Here is a 13,164-nt window from a genome sequence, read left to right as displayed (position 1 = left end):
AGTTTTCCCAAGTGTCCTTTTCAGTTCCAGAATCCAATCCAGGATCTCACATGGCATTTAGTGGCCATGTCTCCTTAATCTCCTGCAAATCTGTGGCAGTTCCTCCATCCTTACTTGTCTTTTATGACCCTGACACTGTTGAAGAGTGTTGGTCAGGTATTTTGCAGAATGTCTCTCTATTCAGGTTTGTCTAAAGCTTTCTCATGATTCAGTTGACGTTATGGATTTTGGGGAAGAATACCAAAGGTATGATATGCCCTTTTGAGGACATCTTATCAGGGGTATATGAGTTCAATATATCTTATTACCATTAATATTGACCTTGAGGTGCATGTCAGGATCCTCCACTGTAAAGTTACTATTTTTCTCTTTGTAATTAATAAATATTTTGGAGTGATTCACAATGCAACCCCCATCAAACTACCAATGACATACTTCACAGAAACAAAGAATTCAAAAATTTATGTGGAACAACCAGAGGCCCTGAATAGCCAAAGCAATCCCAAGCAAAAAGTGCAAAGTGGATGGTATCACACTCTCTGATTTCAAAATGTACTACAAAGCTACAGTAATCAAAACAGCATGGTAATGGCACAACAACAGACTCATAGACAAATGGAACAGAATAGAGAATTCAGAAATAAATCCACATACCTACAGCCAACTGATTTTTGACAAAGGAGCCAAAAACACACATTGGGGAAAAGACAGTCTCTTCAATAAATGGTGCTGGGAAAGTTGGAGATCTATATGCATAAGAATGAAACTGGACCCCTATCTCTCACCATATACCAAAATCAACTCAAAATGGACTAAAGACTTAAATATAAAACCAGAAACAATAAAACTTCTAGAAGAAAACATAGGGGAAACACTTCAGGACATAGACCTGGGCAAAGATTTTATGAATAATATTTCAGAAGCACAGAAACAAATATTTCAGAAACAAAAATTAACAAATAGGATTATATCAAACTAAAAAGCTTCTGCACAGCAAAAGAAACAATCAACAGAGCAAAAAGACAATCTGCAGAATGGGAGAAAATATTTTCAAATTATGCATTAGAAAGGGATTAATATCCAGAATGTACAGAGAATTCAACAACTCAATAGCAAAAAAAAATCTGATTAAAAAAGGGGCAAAGGAACTGAATAGATATTTTTTGAAAGAAGACATAAAAATGGCCAAAGGTACATGAAAAAATGTTCAACATCACTAATCATCAGAGAAATACAAATCAAAACCACAATGAGATATCATCTCACTGCAGCTAGAATGGCTATTTTCAAAAAGACAGAAAATAACAAATGCTGACAAGAATGTGGAGAAAGGGGAACTCTTGTACATTGTTGGTGGGAATGTAAATTATTAAAGCCATTACAGAAAACAGTATGGAGGTTTCTCAAACAAGTACAGATAGAACTACCATACAATCCAACAATCCCACGACTGGGTATATATCCAAAGGAATGGAAAACAACATGTCAAAGGAATACCTGCACTTCCATGTTTATTGCAGCTCTATTCACAATAGCCAAGAGTTGGAACCAATCTAAATGTCCTTCAGTCGATGACTGGGTGAAGAAAATGTGGTACACACACACACACACACACACACACATGCAATGATGGAATACTATCCAGCCATTAAAAAAGAATGAAATTCTGCCACTTGGAGCAACATGGATGAGCTTGGAGAAAATTACGTTAAGTGAAATAAACCAGACACAGAGAGAGAAATACCACATGTTCTCACTTAGATGTGAAAGTTAAAAAAGTTGATCTCACAGAAGTAGAAAGCAGAATAGTCATTACTAGGGATTGGTGAGGGGAAGGGGAGAGTGGGGAGAGTGTGGTCAGTGGATACGAAATAGTAGAGAGGTAGGAAGAATGGGATCTAGTGTTCTATAGCAATAAAGGGAGACTAAGTTAACGACTAAGTTAAAAGGTACTGTGTATCTTTGAATATCTAGTCAAGACGATGTTAAATGTTCCTAACACAAAGAAATGGCAAATGTTTGAGGTGATGGATATACTAAGCACCCTGATATGACCACTGCACACAGTGTGAATGTACCAAAATATCATGTTGTACTCCATAAATATATACAATTATCATGGGTCAATTAAGAAAAATATATTAAAAACAGAAAAAGAGAAAGAAAAATAGAGAGTAGAATAGTGGTTACCAGAGGCAGGGAAGAGGGACAGGGAAAGACTGATAGACTGGTACAAAGTTACGGTTAGATAGGAAGAGTAAGTTCTGGTGCTCTAGGGTGACAATAGCTAATCAAATTGTACCTTTCAAAATAGCCAGAAAAGAGGATCTTGAATGTTATAACCACAAAGAAATGATAAACGTTTAGGTGACAGACATGCTAACTATTCTGATCATATCATTATATAATATATGCATATATTGAAACAACAAACTGAACCCCATAAACAGATACAATGAAAAAAAATTTTTTTTAATCCAAAATAAATAAATAAATATTTGGGGGGATACACTTTGAGGTTGTGCAAACAAACATCCTGTTTCTCCTTAAACTTTCACCCACTAATTTTAGTATTCATTGGTGGATCTTTCCTGCAGCAATTGTTGGCATGGTTTTCTGGCAATAATTTTCTATTTCCCTCATTCCTTTTACATTTATTAATCTGAATTATTCTGTAAGGAAGAGTTCTCTTTCACCCCCCATTTACTTATTTTTTCAGTCATTTGTTTATATCAGCCTGGATTCATGCATATAGTTGTCCCTCAGCATCCACGGGGGACTGGTTCCAGGACCTCCCTCAGATACCAAAATCCACGGACATTCAAGTCCCTGATATAAAATGGTGTGGTATTTACATATAACCTATGTACATACTCCCATACACTTTAAATCATCTCTAGGTTACTTATAATACCTCATACAACGTAAATACTATGTAAATAGTTGTTATACCATATTTTGGGGGAATAATGACAAGGAAAAAAAGTCTGTTCATCTTCAGTTCTTTTGTCCAAATATTTTTTATCCATGGTTGGTTGAATCCACAGATGCTGAACCCACAGATATGGACAGCTGACTGTATGTATTTTACTACTAATTTTTGTAGCTATCTGACAGTTCTTTTCCCAATGCTGTGGATTCCATTTATCAGCAGAATTCAGGAAAATGAGTCATCATGTGATTCTGTGACTTTCGTGATTTACTGAAATCAATTATCATAAAACTACATAAAACCTTAAAATGACTTAGGTTTTCCTTCCCTCTCTAAACACATTTGGGCACCAAGAATTGCCTTAGAATCCAAGATCAGGCCTCAAAGGTATAAATCCTCAATGGTGGACTGCTCAGAACTTTGCCTGAAGCACTTGAAATCAAACCCCAAATCTAGTTAGTCCCAGGAAGGAAGTAGTTTCAAGGTAGGGTACTAGCTTAACTCAGCAATTCTTCCTCCTAGAATGAAGAATGTGGTATATATGAAGCTACTTTCTCCTTTGTGACCAGAGATTATATTGCATGGCCTATAGGGAACCAGGCAAGATATCTTAAATTTTAATCTCGATTTAATTTTAAGTATCATAGGAACCTAAAATAAAGTACTTGTAATTATTACTTGGGTGAAAAAATAAGAGGAATGTGCAAGACTTATAAGAGATTTATTTTTAAGGATTTGCATTATTTCTCAACTTCTAGATCATTTTCCTATCTTTGTTTTGTCTTAGGCAAATCTGTCACTGTGTACTCCTTCAACTTACTGGTAAATTGTATGCTGATAGTCAAAAATAAAAACTCTCTAAGAAATTTTGCAATAAAATACTATGAAGAATTTGCATGTTCTTTAAAAAGGATACTGTTAAATACAAACTTAACATAATAAATTCCGAGTTTACCTACCGTTAAAGGTGACTCTTATTTCAGAAAATGGCTTTCTTGTTGTATATCTGTGGTTTAGAGCTGGCTTCTTTCAAATCTGAATAATTAAAAAACAAACAAACAAGATTTTCAACATACACACGTATTCAAAATCCTTAGACAATCTAGGCTGCCAAAATGTACATGGATAAATTTATTTTCTCCTGTTGGAGTTTATTCTGAATGTTTGCTATCCCTGATCCTAAAATGCTTTATATTCCCTAGAAATCACCAACAGACCACCAAATGACTCACTATAAATCATGCATGGCTGAAGAATCTTTTAAAATTTTTTTCATAAAAGAGACACATATTAGATTCACTTCACCTACTTTCCTAGTTCGGTCACTAGCACAAGTTAAGGGCTCTTTATTTTATCCATCTTTTACGTCAAATTAATAACAATACCTACACTATTATGCAGACTTAAGAAACATTAGATCTTAACAGGATTAATAATCTTGAAAGATAACTGTTTGATAAAAGTTGTACACTGCAGTGATGATATTTACTGAAATATAACCTCATTCTAGATAGCACATGATTTTTAAACCTAAGACAAAATGTACAGTTGTGTGCCACAACCATTTAGGCACAGTAGGTGCAGCACACTCCATATGAAGCACATTTTTCAGAGGAAGATCCAGAGAGCAGACTGTCTAAGTAAGTGTGCAAGGGATCTTATGATTCACATCCTAGTGTCTTATGAAGGGCCCAGGGATCCTAGAATAGCTGCACATTCCATAAAGACAAAACAGTACCTTGTGCCAAAAGCCTTATCATCAGGACCTGAATAGTCCCAAAATCCAGACCCCACATTCTGCACAGTCTAACCTACACAAAGGTCTACATTTTTTTCTTTTTCACTTCTGCATCTTTCAATTTAGAATTTATAAAACTATTCTGCTACCTAATACATGGCATAAAATCATGAAGATAAACCATCTTCTCATTTTGTTATTTCTAATATGAAATAATATAAAGTACAGCCAATGTATTCTGCTTGTTTATTTGTTTGTTTCTTTAGCCTTGTTTAGTACTTCTGTTTGGAAACTGAAATGCAGACTCAGTATCAATAAAAAAGCAACAATTTTGTTTTCAGAATGGGACATGTTTTTCTATATAAAGAGCTAATTTGTCAGTGTTTTATGCCTGTATGTTTTGTGTTTTCTGGCTGTGACTGCTGACCTATATCACAGCAATTTACATAAACACTCTCTAATTTGTTAGCCAAAAAGGAAAACAGTATCCAACCAAAACTGTTCATTATATGTTACACATATCACACATAAGGAACAACTTTATCTAGAATAGATTACCACTTTGACATTTTTTTCATTTAAGGTGACTACAAAAAAGGGCTCAAATATGTGAAAACAAAAGGAAAGAATATTAGTAAAGAAAAATCTGAACAAAATCTCTGTGTAAAGAATTAAAGAATGTTGATTCCAGGTTAAGATTAAACCATACAAGCTTTCCTTGATACGCATCCCAATTTCTCTTAGAAATACATATAGATTTATTAAGAAGTAGACAGGAAGAAAGTAAAAATCTCTGCAAACTAATATCTATTCCTAGTGTGTAGCCCTAAGAGTTGTTTCAAACAGAAAACTGGGCCAGCTCCTACTACTTTCAGAGGCAGACAGTTCTATAACCTTTCCTAAAACCCTCTCCCACTATTAAGATCAGTACTTTCCTTTCATTCAGAATTGCATTGTATCTTAAAAGGGATAGTCAGTAATAAAATATAGTAGGGCAGAGATAAGATCTATTCTGGGGGCAGTTTATATCAAGGATTATAGTTCTTTCACATTATCCATCTGGTCAATTAAATATATATTGGTTTATATTCATTAGATGATAAATCCCCCTACCCATCCCCATAAGTCACAGAACTGGGCTGTGCAGACAGCAGAAAATCACCTCACACTACAACAGAACCCACACTAAATAGGGGCAGTTCACACCTACTCATTCAACTATTTCATATCTCGGATAGGATTTTCACCAGAATCTAAATAGATAATAACGCAAGCCAAGGGCGACTTACTCAGACTAACTTGTCTGAAATAAAATAAATGGTAAAAGTTGACTTCAGAAATAGAAAAATGGGGCTGGCCGGTTAGCTCAATTGGTTACAGCGTCGTATTGATAACATCAAGGTCAAGGGTTCGGGTCCCGGTACCAGCCAGCCATCAAAAAAAGAAAGAAAGAAAGAAAGAAATAGATAAATGATTAACAATGGAAACAATTGAAAAGTTATCAAAGGATTACTTCCCCCAAAAGCTCTGGGCCTAGACAATTTTACAGGTTAATTTTTTCAAACTTTCGAGGAGACATAATTTTCTTGTTACATAAACTGCTTCTGAGTAGGAAAAAAATAGTGACCAAATTAATTTTTCTTTCTTATTTTTTAATTTATTTTTTTATTTTTTGGCAGTTGGCCAGTATGGGGACCCAAACCCTTGACCTTGGTGTTATACCACTGTGCTCTAATCAACTGAGATAATCAGCCAGCTTTAAAAAAAATTTTTTTTAATTTTTTGAAAGTAGCATGATATTGATATTAAGCCCATCAAGGAACAAAGAGAAAAATATCAGTCCCACTTATTAATATTGATTTAAAATTATAAATAAAATGCTCATTAAAGAATTCAATAGTATACTAAAAGAATAAACCACCATAATCAAGTTACATTTATCTCAGAAAGGAGATTTAATATAGAAATCTACTAAAACAACACGTCACAGCAGTAGGTCAAATTTTAAAAGAAACCATATGATTATTTCAAAAAATGCTTTAAAAAATAGTCAATAAAATTCAACATTCACTCTTGACAACATTTCTTTTAAAAACTAAGACACTTTAATCACAAGAATATTTATCTCGAACTTAAAACCAACATCATCTTAATTGTGAAATACTATAAGCAGCATTTCTCAAGGTGTGTTCTATAGATAACAAATTCCTTAAGGGTTTTCAACAGAAAAGATTCTACCACAAGATACATTTGCATTTGTTGTTCATTTTTGGAGATTAATAAAGTACATGAGTATTAGGGTATACGCTGTAAACCCTACAATTAAAAAAAAAAAGCACCATCAACAGTAACAATCTGTCAATTTTGTCCAACTCAACAGTTCTCAAACTTATGTATTTCCTCACTTTCCACTATTTCATTCCACAACCCACTTTACTGTGGTGGTTGTCATTCATTTTTCAAGCTTACGTCAGATTTATTTCCTTGCTAAATCCATTAGACTTTTCTTGATTTTTCATTCCATTTTTCCAATGGTGTGCCGGTAAATATTTAACTGGCTCTCCTTGCACGGAAAAATGCTCTGATATGCAGTGTTTGCCAATTTCTGTGATATAAATACTCCCCCCATGACTGACTTCAAACCACCAATGTGGTGTCATCGAGCAGTGGGAAGGGACAGCGCACTAGCACAACATCACACAGTGTTTCCACCGTATGGACACAAATGACATGAATAATTTCAGCAATGTAAAATAACTAGCAAGTGATGTGGTTTGTGTATTTATTACCTTTATTTTTAATATAGCTTGTTTAGTTGTAAGTGTATGTAATTTAATCTTTAATAGTGGTTGTACATAATAACAATTGGCTCATTAACATCCTGAAAATTTAACAATTAACTTTCACAAGCTGATCTGAGCTGGCTCCAGCACCCCACTGTTGCCCCTGCAGCATTTGATAGTTTGTCTGTCCCCTACTGCCAAAACTGTCTCCTCCCTTAGCTACCCAGACAGCAGTTTCTCCTTATTCTTACCCTACCATATGACTACTATTTTAGTCCTTTTTCTGGTACCTCTTCTTTCTGCGATTTTCTATTGTATCTGCTCTGAAAGTTCCCTCTTGGCCTTCTCTTCTTTTTATTCTTGCCCTGGGCACTCTGACCCATAGACACATCCACTTGCTTATAGCTGCTAAATCCTTATGTCTAACCACAACTCCTCTCAAGAGTTCTAAATCTCTATTTCCAAATTTCTTTTTGAACTCCCCTACCTGAGGTTCTTCAGGAATCTCAAACTCAGTATTACCCAAACTGATTACCCACATTCTCCCTCTGAAGAATTAAAGGACCATTCCTCATTCCTGAAAAGTTTCAAAGGAATTCCATTCTTTGCAAGGGTCTTCCAAAATACACTAAGGGAGATTCAATTCATAACTATAAGCAACCCTTCTTATATCCCCCTTTCCTTCAATTTTTTTCACACACCATACTTTCCAAAGCATCCCCTTCATCTAAAGCCCACCCACCTGCTCAGTAAATTCAAAATCTCTCCCTTTTCCTCTCTTTCCTAGCACTTTATTATGTACATCAGCTTAAATCTTCTCCAGCTTTTCAAGACCAGTCCCTCTCTACACATTCTCTACTATCTTACCAAAAAAATCTAGGAACCAACCTTGTAAGATCAATGTTTTGAAGGATAGGTTCAAATGCTGATTGATTTTATTAGAGACCAGACTCAAGATGGGCTGATTATATCCTTCTCCAGATTTTTACAACAGTAGTACAAATCTGCTGTTCACTTGACCTCTATATCCCAAGATGACAAAATAAAACGACTTTATTTGGATTAAGACAAATTTAAGAGAGGGAGAGAGAGAGAGAAAAAAAAGAATTTCATAACAATGGCTGGTTTTAAGTGATGGTGGAGTTACTGAATATAAATTAAAGATTTGGTGATCTATTTTACTAGTCACAAGCAAGAAGAATAGGTACTTTCAAGTTGCTTACTACTTACAAGACACATAAACTGATCTGCCATAAACTAGAACAACTAAAAGTTTAAATCTAACCCATGGTTACACCTGAATATCGTTACGCTTGTATAGATCTAATTGTTAAATGTGGAGTGGCGGTGGGGTGTAAACATCTCCTTCTGTGTAATGTTAAATCCTGAAAATTAGACTCCTGTGCAAGACAAGGTGGCTAGGTTCAGACTGCCTGAGTTCAAATCCTAGTTTTATCACCTGGCAGGTTATTTTACCTCTCTCTTCCTGTTTCTTCATCTGATCTTAATAGTGTATACACTATATGCTTGTTGGAAGAATAAAATGAGATAATGTATGCAATGTTCTTAAAATGGAGCCTGATACAGAAGAAGTTCTCAATAAACATTAACTATTACTATCAATAGCTAGATGACTTTTTTGGTGCTTGAACTAATTAAGGAACAGTCCTTTAGAAGGATGGCTAAATGACATTTTGGCTGAGGATTTAAACTGTGAAGAAGACTAAAGGGTAGACTGAAAGGAAAGAAAGCATTCTCTAAACATGAAATCATATGGCTACATTTATAAACCAATTATAAACTAAGTTATCATAATGAATAATATTAGTCCAAAAAGTTATGATAGCTATTTAGAATTAGGAAGTAGAATGAGACTATAGATTTGAGACATTAAAGCAACAATTATTTGTTGAGCATCTGTTATTTGTTAGCAGCGTTCTAGGCAATGTGAACATAGAAATTCCAGCTGTTGCATAACTGCACATATGAAGATGTAATAAAAAATTAGATGCCGAAGGATCATCTCCTGTATCCACCATTTGGAAAAAAAGGAGAAAGAAACTAAGATTGTTAAAGACCATTATGAGTTATCTCAAGTGACTATGCTTCACAGGGGTTTATGAGTCAAGGTCTGTCGACCCCCTTCTGCCAATGTGAGGATTACTGATTCAATACCTTTTTAAAAACATCAATCAAAATCCATGTATAAGTGATGGGCAATTTTATTTTGTCTCAGAAAGAACAACATAAACTTTTTTTTCACGTTAATTCAGAATAAAAACATTCCTATTTGATCACTTGATTCGTAGATAAAAGTGCACTCCATTTCCTTATTATAGTTAGAGACCTAACTAAAGAGAGAGAGGTCAGGAACTGGGACACAGAGGAAAAGGAAGAGAGCTATCAGAGAGAGAAACAGAGAAAAGAAGGAAAAAGAGACAGAATATAGGAAACACTGGGGAATAATAAAAAAAGGGTGGGGGGGAACCAGAAGAGGGAATAAGAACTAGAGCTGGAGCAATAACTGAGGGGAAAGGGGAGAAAAGAAGAAAGGAAGGAAAGAAGACAGGAAAGGGAGGAGAGGCTCAGAAATCCTGATTAATCAGAGGTGATAATCTTTTCATGTTCTAGCTCAGCTATTCGCTTTGAATATGAGCATCAGAAACAGTCATCATCACTATTTTACATATTAAGAAATTAAGAAGCCAATAAAATTATTCAGCTAAAAAGTTTCCCCATTGGTAAGTACATAGAAACGCTACCTTAAGGAAACAATCATTGCTTTTTCCCACGGTCACATTTTCCCTACTTCTGTGCCTTTGCCCACACTATTGTTCCATCTGAAATGTTTTGTCCACCATTACCCTACAGTCATCGAATAATATTTAATAAATATTTGAGTATCTACTATATACCAGACACTGTTCTAGGCACAGGTCAACATTTTACACATTTTAATGAAACATATAAGTTGTTTTAGTAATACACAATGGAAGTGGGGTATTTTTAACAAAATATTCTACTAGGCTTGAAGTGAAATGAACTTTTTCTTCTGCAGCTAACACTTTTCTTCGCCCGATACCAGAAGCACTAAAATGATCCTAATGAAAATAATGTCCCTTATTTGAGTTAAAAACATTCTAGAATTTTCCCCAAAATATAGTGAGGATATCACTCCTCCAGAAGTCTGTAAGTCCTCCAGGTCCTCGGAAGTGTAATGCTAAATATTGACAGTTAAGAGCTTGATGTTTATAAAAACTAAATCAAATAAGTTGAACAATAAGAGTTATTTAAACTTTCACCCTCATCAAAATGGCATCCCAAAGACATCCCCAAATGAGCAGTCATGCCAGGTCTGTTTTTTGGTTGCTGGCTGGTCCAGGGATCTGAACCCTTGACCCCTTGACCTTCATGCCAGGTCTCGTACAACCACAACATGACATACAGGGGCAAGAATAAACGATTTTAAGGCCAGCAACTTAACTGTGAGTTATGTAACTCACTTCTGCAGAAATTTGCATTACTCGTGAAAAACATCACGTGAAAGAGGAACTTACTACAAATATTAAATTTAGAAATAAATGAATGGCTGAGAAGGCATTAGAAAATAGTACGTTATTTTAAAAAATTGTGGAACTGAACAGATATGTTTTGAAGTCTAACTTACATGCAAATTTAGGCATATGTAATTACAAGTACTGATGAAAATGGCCAGACACTTAGTATATATGTCTTGCCAATACAGCCAATTATGAAGGAAATATAATCTACTAAGCTGATATTACAGAACAGGGAATCATAGCACCTTAGGGTTGGATGGGACTTCCAACCCTAAGCTATAGTTATTAGAATCCTTTCCTTATCATGAGCTGAATTATGCCTCCCTCCTCCCTTTAATTTACAGCAACCCTTTGACAAAGAAGGACTGCCTGCACAACAGGAAGCTCCACAAGGGAAGGGGCCAGTCCATCTTGCTGACCACTTTGATCCCACTGTGTGGCTCACAGTAAGGGTGCCTTAAAAACGATGACTGCCCTACAGGGGCTCAGTCACCAAGTCCACTCAATTCATCCTTTAGGGCAGTGGTCCTCTAACCCTGGGCTGAAAGAAGCTTTCTTTTCAACCCACTGTTGATACTGTTATAAAATGCAAAATCATGTGCTTGAATGTCATGACAATATAAAAGTTTTAAAACGCTTATCCTCAAAACGGTGCGTACCTGGTGCCAGGTCAGTAACGGTGTGTGGAGTGGCATGGATCTGCAGAAGAGCATCGCTCACATCTGCCCTTCCTCTCCAGTGCTACAGGCCCTCCTCAGGACGTGTCCAGATTCTGCCACAGCTTCCTGACTGCTTTCCCTACACACTACTGCCAAATTGAACTTCTGATTAAATCATCTCACTCCTCTTCTTAAGACCTGGAATCTCCCCACTCTGTATAAGAGAAAACTCGCACTCCTTCACCTGCATTCCAGACCCTTTATCATCTGACCTAAAACCTACATTTCCAATTGTATTTCTCGCTACTCACATACACGTCCTCTCCACTTCAAACAGGCTGATCTCTGCAAAGTTTCCCCCAACTCTGTGCTTAATCACATTTCCAGGCTTTCTTCTCTTATACTGGAAATTCTCTGCCCCTCCTCTTTGAAAATGTCAGGCTGAGAACTTTTTTTTTTTTTTTTTTAGCTTGAGGTAAAATTCACAGAACACAAAATTAACCATTTTATTTGTGTATTTCATGACAGACAGGGTTATGTGGGAGGCACATCTCACACAATAGCGTGAAAACCCAATCATCACACTTATGAACTACAAAAGGATCAAAATTGACCATTTTAAAGTGTGCACTCCAGTGGTATGTAGTACATTCTTAGGGCTGTGCAACCATCACCTCTATCTAGTTCCGAAACATTTTCACCCCCTCCAAAGGAAATCCTGTACCCATTAAGCAGTCACTCCCCTTGCCCTTTGCTCCATCCAGCCCCTGGCAACCACTAATCTGCTTCCTATCTCTATGAATTTACCTACTCTGGATATGTCACACAAATGGAATCAAACATTGATTACCTTGTTTCTTTTCCTGTGCATTTTTTAGTATTTTTCTTAGAGCTACCCTGTCAATCCCTGAACTTTTTTGGGGGGGACGGGGGGAGGCAACTGGTCGATACGGAGATCCAAACCAGTGACCTTAGTGTGGCTGAGCTCTAATTCCTGAACTTTTGAAGTCTAGTTCAACTCCCACCTTTTCTACAAGGCTTTTCCTGGCTGTACCCTTCATTCTATACCGATCTTCTCCTCCTCTAAATTTCTGTAGCATTTGTCTCCTGCCTGACTTATTTTAGCTCTTAATCATACACTGCTGTGAATTGTTTCAACTACACCCCTTTTTGACTCATATAGATTATAGACATCTAGCGACAGGAACTTTGGTGTCCCCTGTGCCTAGAATTTACTTGAACATGTATGAAATTCATTGTGCCCGGCAACACACGAAGGAATAATAAATTGAGAAAACTGAAGTCCAGATAATCAACGAGAGAAAGGCTCGGCCCTGTTTCTGTCCTTTATCCTTCCTCCCTCTGTAAGAGAAGTGTCTACTTGTGTCTCATAGGGCACTTCTTTGCCCTAGTACCTGAACAGGTGCAGTAGCAGGAGGATAATGGGAGGCGACCTGAGGGTGGAGAGGGCGGGAGATTCCAGCACTGATCT

General features: G+C 36.2%; 1 non-coding gene across 1 annotated transcript; it reads right to left on the bottom strand.

The window, feature by feature from the left end:
- Window positions 1-12,167: 12,167 nt before the first annotated feature.
- On the bottom strand, window positions 12,168-12,276 carry LOC134391454 (small nucleolar RNA U13). Its single transcript, XR_010024988.1, has one exon. It is a non-coding gene; the product is annotated as a small nucleolar RNA U13 (small nucleolar RNA).
- Between the last annotated feature and the right edge of the window lie 888 nt (window positions 12,277-13,164).

The sequence above is a fragment of the Cynocephalus volans genome, chromosome 11, assembly GCF_027409185.1.
Source record: "Cynocephalus volans isolate mCynVol1 chromosome 11, mCynVol1.pri, whole genome shotgun sequence".
Taxonomy (NCBI): Eukaryota; Metazoa; Chordata; class Mammalia; order Dermoptera; family Cynocephalidae; genus Cynocephalus; species Cynocephalus volans.
The sequence above is the reverse complement of the archived record's forward strand: the minus strand, read 5'-3'. Positions and strand labels throughout refer to the sequence as shown.